This window comes from Oncorhynchus clarkii, unplaced genomic scaffold (genome assembly GCF_045791955.1).
Source record: "Oncorhynchus clarkii lewisi isolate Uvic-CL-2024 unplaced genomic scaffold, UVic_Ocla_1.0 unplaced_contig_10760_pilon_pilon, whole genome shotgun sequence".
NCBI lineage: Eukaryota > Metazoa > Chordata > Actinopteri > Salmoniformes > Salmonidae > Oncorhynchus > Oncorhynchus clarkii.
In genome coordinates this window covers 45,001-52,500 of record NW_027258483.1, presented here as the reverse complement: position 1 = coordinate 52,500, position 7,500 = coordinate 45,001, and the positions used below count along the sequence as shown (strand labels likewise).

The following is a 7,500-nucleotide window of genomic DNA, read 5'->3' as shown; positions in this document are numbered from 1 at the left end:
AGAACGACGTTCTCCGACAACACCGCCCTAACCGTTCTAGAACGACGTTCTCCGACAACACCGCCCTAACCGTTCTAGAAATACTACGCCTTTGTCCCAAACGACACCCTATTCCCTACGTAGTACACTGCACAGAGCTACCAGAAGCCAAAGTAGTGCACTTATCACGCCCTGACCTTAGTATTCTTGGTTTTATTTATTGTTTTGGTTAGGTCAGGGTGTGACATGGGTGATGTATGTGTTTTTGTACTGTCTAGGGGTTTTGGAGGTTTATGGGTTCGTTTACTATCTAGGTGTTTATGTATGTCTCTGGTTGCCTAGATTGGTTCTCAATCAGAGGCAGGTGTTTATCGTTGTCTCTGATCGGGAACCATATTTAGGCAGCCATCTTCTTTGGGTATTTCGTGGGTTATTGTCTATGTCTAGTTGCCTGTGTCTGCACTAGTATTATATAGCTTCACGTTCGGGTTTGTTGTTCTTCGTCTTCATTAAAACGTACGTATTCACATCACGCCTTGGTCTCCTCCGTACGACCAACGTGACAGCACGACATAGGAGACAGGTTGCCGCTAGGTGACGAGGTCTATGTGTGTGGAAAAAGGAGGATTCAGAGATCGTATTAGTGATGTGTGTAACGTTAAACTGCTCAGAGGGACTGAAGTCTTGCTGAGTGAGGTCAGGTGTGTGGTCTGATTCGCCACATGGGCAGGCCCGTGTTGTTTCACTGCATTAGGTGGGGCCAACGCCCAGCTGGGTTAGTGCTGACCCGTCTCACGCTACGATAATAGTTAGGTAGGCCGTCCGGACCACTTCTCTCTCTGAAGTCACCACACGAGTCACCACACGGCACCGAGTCCAGTTACGACCCTGAAAGGTCCATCGTTCTGCTAATGACAAGGTGAATTAGGAGGGTTCAACAGAGGAACACAGGGCTGAGTTAACAGAGGAACAGAGGAACACAGGGCTGAGTTAACAGAGGAACACAGGGCTGAGTTAACAGAGGAACAGAGGAACACAGGGCTGAGTTAACAGAGGAACAGAGGAACACAGGGCTGAGTTAACAGAGGAACACAGGGCTGAGTTAACAGAGGAACAGAGGAACACAGGGCTGAGTTGACAGAGGAACAGAGGAACACAGGGCTGAGTTAACAGAGGAACACAGGGCTGAGTTAACAGAGGAACACAGGGCTGAGTTAACAGAGGAACAGAGGAACACAGGGCTGAGTTAACAGAGGAACACAGGGCTGAGTTAACAGAGGAACACAGGGCTGAGTTAACAGAGGAACACAGGGCTTAGTTAACAGAGGAACACAGGGCTGAATTAACAGAGGAACACAGGGCTGAGTTAACAGAGGAACACAGGGCTTAGTTAACAGAGGAACACAGGGCTGAGTTAACAGAGGAACAGAGGGCCGAGTTAACAGAGGAACAGGGGTAATATAGGGGTAATACAGGGGTAATACAGGGGTAATATAGGGAGGGGTAATATAGGGGTAATACAAGGGTAATGTAGGGGTAATACAGGGGTAATATAGTGGTAATACAAGGGTAATGTAGGGGTAATACAGGGGTAATATAGTGGTAATACAAGGGTAATGTAGGGGTAATACAGTGGTAATACAGGGGTAATATAGAGGTAATACAGAGGTAATTTAGGGGTAATACAGGGTATGTTTGTTGTAACCAGGGTAATGTCGGGGACGTGTGTTGTAACCAGGGTAACGACTGTAGGACTGCCACTAACACTGTTCTGCTGGTGACTTAAGGCCCTGGTGCTACCACACTGAGATGAGGGCAGGGAACACACCCACACACCCACCCACCCAGACCCCGGGGGGGGGGGGGGTCAGGACACCAGGAAAGGGGATTGAAGAAGTGTTTTGAAGTGTATCATGAGACCAAACCCCAACAGTCTGTTCTAATATCTCCTTTACCTCCTGGACACACAGCCGCGAGCTGCCCAGTGACGCGAGCCTACCCGACGAGCTAAATGCCTTTTATGCTCGCTTCGAGGCAAGCAATACTGAAGCATGCAAGAGAGCACCAGCTGTTCTGGTTGACTGTGTGATAACGCTCTCGGTAGCCGATGTCAACAAAACCTTTACATGTTCAACCTCTCCCTGACTGAGTCTGTAATACCAACATGCTTCAAGCAGACCACCATAGTCCCTATGCCCAAGAACACTAAGGTAACCTGCCTAAATGACTACCGACCCGTAGCACTCACGTCTGTAGCCATGAAGTGATTTGAAAGGCTGGTCATGGCTCACATCAACACCATTATCCCAGAAACCATAGACCCACTCCAATTTACATACCACCAACACCATCATTAAGATTGCCGATGACACAACAGTGGTAAGGCCTGATCACCAACAACGACGAGACAGCCTATAGGAAGGAGGTCAGAGACCTGGCCGTGTGGTGCCAGGACAACAACCTCTCCCTCAACATGATCAAGACAAAGGAGATGATCGTGGACTACAGGAAAAGGCAGGCCGAACAGGCCCCCATTTACACAACGGGGCTGTAGTGGAGGGGGTCGAGAGTTTCAAGTTCCTTGGTGTCGACATCACCAACAAATGATCATGGTCCAAAGACACCAAGACTGAAAAGATTTGGCATGGGTCCTCAGATCCTCGAAAGGTTCTACAGCTGCACCATCGAGAGCGTCCTGACCGGTTGCATCACTGCCTGGTACGGCAACTTCTCGGCCTCCTACCGCAAGGCACGACAGAGGGTAGTGCGAACGGCCCAGTACATCTCTGGGGTCAAGCTTCCTGACATCCAGGACTTATATACTAGGCGGTGCAAGAGGAAGGCCCATAAAATTGTCAGAAACTCCAGTCACCCCAGTCATAGACTGTTCTCTCTGCTACCGGAGCACCAAGTCTAGGACCAAAAGGCTCCTTAACAGCTTCTACCCCCAAAGACATAAGACTCCTGAACAATAAATGAAATCATCACCGAACAATTTATATTGCCCCCCCCCCCCCCCCCCTCCCTTTTGTAAACTGCTGCTACTCACTGTTTATTATCTATGCTGAGTCACTTCACCTCCACCTACATGGACAAATGACCTCAACTAACCTGTACCCCCACGCATTGACTCGGTACCTGTACCCCCACCTACATGGACAGATGACCTCAACTAACCTGTACCCCCACGTACTGACTCGGTACCTGTACCCCCACCTACATGGACAGATGACCTCAACTAACCTGTACCCCCACGTACTGACTCGGTACCTGTACCCCCACCTACATGGACAGATGACCTCAATTAACCTGTACCCCCACGTACTGACTCGGTACCTGTACCCCCACCTACATGGACTAATGACCTCAACTAACCTGTACCCCCACGTACTCGGTACCGGTGCCCCCTTGAACTGCACTGTTGGTTTAAGGGTTTGTCAGTAAAGCATTTCACGGTAAAGTCCACACTTGTTGTATTCGGCGCATGTGACAAATAAAGTTTGATTTGATTTGAGATCTCTGGGAATCATCACTCTGTTCTCCTTCACCTCCTGAGATCTCTGGGAATCATCACTCTGTTCTCCTTCACCTCCCGAGATCTCTGGGAATCATCACTCTGTTCTCCTTCACCTCCTGAGATCTCTGGGAATCATCACTCTGTTCTCCTTCACCTCCTGAGATCTCTGGGAATCAGCACCCATGTTTACTACATGTTTTCAGTCTCTGACTACCCCAGAGAGAGAGAGTAGGGAGGGAGAGAGACAGACAGGGAGAGAGGGATGGAAGGAGAAAGAGAGAGAGGGGGGAGAGGGAGGGAGAGAGAGGGGGGAGGGAGAGAGAGGGGAGGGAGAGAGACAGACAGACAGGGAGAGAGGGATGGAAGGGGAAAGAGAGAGAGGGGGGAGAGAGAGGGGAGGGAGAGAGACAGACAGGGAGAGAGGGATGGAAGGATAAATAGAGAGAGGGGGGAGAGGGAGGGAGGGAGAGAGAGAAGGGAGGGAGAGAGAGGGAGAGATGGAGAGGGGGGAGAGAGAGGGAGAGAGGGAAAAGAGAGAGGGGGAGAGAGAGAGAGAGAGGGGGAGAGAGAGAGAGAGAAAGAGAGAGGGGGAGAGAGAGAGAGAGAGAGAGAGAGAGAGAGAAAGAAAGAAAGGGGGAGGTGAGAGAGGGAGGGAGAAAGAGAGAGGGGGGAGAGAAAGATAGACAGAAAGCAGATGACAGGACACCTGCTTCTGATTCAGGACAGGACCACACAGTGGTGAGGAGGTGAGAAGGAGTCACCCTCCTCCCCCTCTTCTCTCTCCCCCTGCAGGTGGGAACCACTGGATGGATACCCAAGGTGCTCTCCCCCCCCCCCCCCCCCGCCCTCACCACCCAACCCTCCTACTGTAAAAACAGCACGGCAACAATTGGTCTTTGACTAATGGAAGTGGGTTTGAATTCCCCTCTGAGGTCCTGGAACCAGTCGTGAAACCACAACTATTTAAATGCAGGAAATCTGGATTTGATCAAATGTTCATGTGATCTGCTCTGAGGACAGTGGGGCTGAGCGCAGCGGCCTGGTTCAACGCAGGAAATATCCTCCCCCCTCTCTCTCTGTTTCTACCGTTCTCTCTCTCTCTCTCTCTCTCTCTCTCTCTACCTCTCCCTCTCTCCCTCTCTCTCTGTTTCTACCGTTCTCTCTCTCCCTCTGTTTCTACCGTTCTCTCTCTCTCTCTCTGTTTCTACCGTTCTCTCCCTCCCTCCCTCTCTCTCTCTCTCTCTCTCTCTCTCTCTCCCTCTCTCTCTCTCTCTCTGTTTCTAACGTTCTCTCTCTCCCTCTGTTTCTACCGTTCTCTCTCTCTCTCTCTCTCTGTTTCTACCGTTCTCTCCCTCCCTCCCTCTCTCTCTCTCTCTCTCTCTCTGTTTCTACCGTTCTCTCTCTCTCTCTCTGTTTCTACCATTCTCTCTCCCTCTCTCGCCCCCCCCCCCCCTCTCTCTCTCTCTCTTTATCCATCGATTCTGGCCAATAGAAAGGGATCCCAGCTGTGTCCCGTTCACCTGTCCCACCCTCATCTCCCTCTAGGTATAAAAGGGGTCCTGCCCAGAGTGAAACAGTGAGTTCAGACCAGCTCCATGCCCCCCACCCCCCTCTCTCCATGTGGCCACATGGTAATTTTAGAGCCCTGAGAAATGACACCACCTCCCCCCCCCCCCCCCCCTTTACTCCCCTGTTCAACCCAGCTCTTCATGAGAAGTAAATTAAATTCTTTGGAAGCGAACGGAGTCGTTCCTGTTTTGGGAACGTTTTTTATGGCTGCATTTCCGTTCCCTGTAACTGTACTTTCTCTGCCTTCTGAGAAATATAATAAAACAACTCATTAATTCATCGAGCCCTTCTGAAGTTTTCATATAAAGAGAAGCAAATCAAAATCCGAGAGCACCGGGGGGCTGAGTTAACAGAGGAACACAGGGGGGCTGAGTTAACAGAGGAACACAGGGGGGCTGAGTTAACAGAGGAACACAGGGGGGCTGAGTTAACAGAGGAACACAGGGGGGCTGAGTTAACAGAGGAACACAGGGGGGCTGAGTTAACAGAGGAACACAGGGGGGCTGAGTTAACAGAGGAACACAGGGGGGCTGAGTTAACAGAGGAACACAGGGGGGCTGAGTTAACAGAGGAACACAGGGGGGCTGAGTTAACAGAGGAACACAGGGGGGCTGAGTTAACAGAGGAACACAGGGGGGCTGAGTTAACAGAGGAACACAGGGCTGAAATCAATGAAATATGGGATCAGAATGAGAGAGAGTTGAGGATCTGGCTAATGACAAAGATCTTTGTTCTAACAGTCCCCACGTGCACCCCCCCCCCCTCATCTCCCCCTCTCCTCTCATCTCCCCCTCTCCCCCATCTCCCCTCTCCCCCCATCTCCCCCTCTCCCCCATCTCCCTCCAACACCCCTGGCTTAGCAGAGCGTGAGTAACCCCTCGTCTCCCCCTCTCCCCCATCTCCCCTCTCCCCCACCCATCTCCCCTCCTCATCTCCCCCATCTCCCCCTCTCCGCCCATCTCCCCCCATCTCCCCCCTCTCCCCATCTCCCCCAACCCCCTCTCCCCCGATCTCCCCCCATCTCCCTCCAACCCCCCTGGCTTAGCAGAGCGTGAGTATTTGGAGAATAAGATCATATCATGAGACTGAAGAGGGCTGTGGAAGGAGGCCTGTGTGTCAGATGTGTAAATCAGATCCAGTGTCTGATAATTACCCAGAAATCACTTCTTTCAAAAAGCACTGATACGTGATATTATATTCCTCCACGTTGCCAAAACAGATTGCGTTTCTACATCTGGATCCAAAACAGATCGCGTTTCTACATCTGGATCCAAAACAGATCGCATTTCTACATCTGGATCCAAAACAGATCGCGTTTCTACATCTGAATCCAAAACAGATCGCGTTTCTAAATCTGGATCCAAAACAGATCGCGTTTCTACATCTGGATCCAAAACAGATCGCGTTTCTACATCTGGATCCAAAACAGATCGCGTTTCTACGTCTGAATCCAAAACAGATCGCGTTTCTACGTCTGAATCCAAAACAGATCGCGTTTCTACATCTGGATCCAAAACAGATCGCGTTTCTACATCTGGATCCAAAACAGATCGCGTTTCTACATCTGGATCCAAAACAGATCGCGTTTCTACATCTGGATCCAAAACAGATCACGTTTCTACATCTGGATCCAAAACAGATCGCGTTTCTACATCTGAATCCAAAACAGATCGCGTTTCTAAATCTGGATCCAAAACAGATCGCGTTTCTAAATCTGATCCAAAACAGATCGCGTTTCTACATCTGATCCAAAACAGATCGCGTTTCTACATCTGATCCAAAACAGATCGCGTTTCTACATCTGGATCCAAAACAGATCGCGTTTCTACATCTGAATCCAAAACAGATCACGTTTCTACATCTGAATCCAAAACAGATCGCGTTTCTACATCTGGATCCAAAACAGATCGCGTTTCTACATCTGGATCCAAAACAGATCGCGTTTCTACATCTGAATCCAAAACAGATCGCGTTTCTAAATCTGGATCCAACACAGATCGCGTTTCTACATCTGGATCCAAAACAGATCGCGTTTCTACATCTGGATCCAAAACAGATCGCGTTTCTACATCTGGATCCAAAACAGATCGCGTTTCTACATCTGGATCCAAAACAGATCGCGTTTCTACATCTGGATCCAAAACAGATCGCGTTTCTACATCTGAATCGAAACAGATCACGTTTCTACATCTCAATCAAAACAGATCGCGTTTCTACATCTGGATCCAAAACAGATTGCGTTTCTACATCTGGATCCAAAACAGATCGCGTTTCTACATCTGAATCGAAACAGATCGCGTTTCTACATCTGGATCCAAAACAGATCACGTTTCTACATCTGGATCGAAACAGATCGCGTTTCTACATCTGGATCCAAAACAGACTAAATATTATTATAATGGGTATTAACCTAATGCCAGAGTTTTTAGCATAGC

At 49.5% G+C, this 7,500-nt stretch overlaps 1 protein-coding gene across 1 annotated transcript in view; it reads right to left on the bottom strand.

Annotated features, from left to right (window-relative positions):
• Window positions 1-7,500, bottom strand: part of LOC139397101 (intermembrane lipid transfer protein VPS13B-like) — a gene marked incomplete at its 5' end in the record, with an annotated part of 60,012 nt that overhangs the window by 7,909 nt on the left and 44,603 nt on the right. The window lies entirely within an intron of this gene.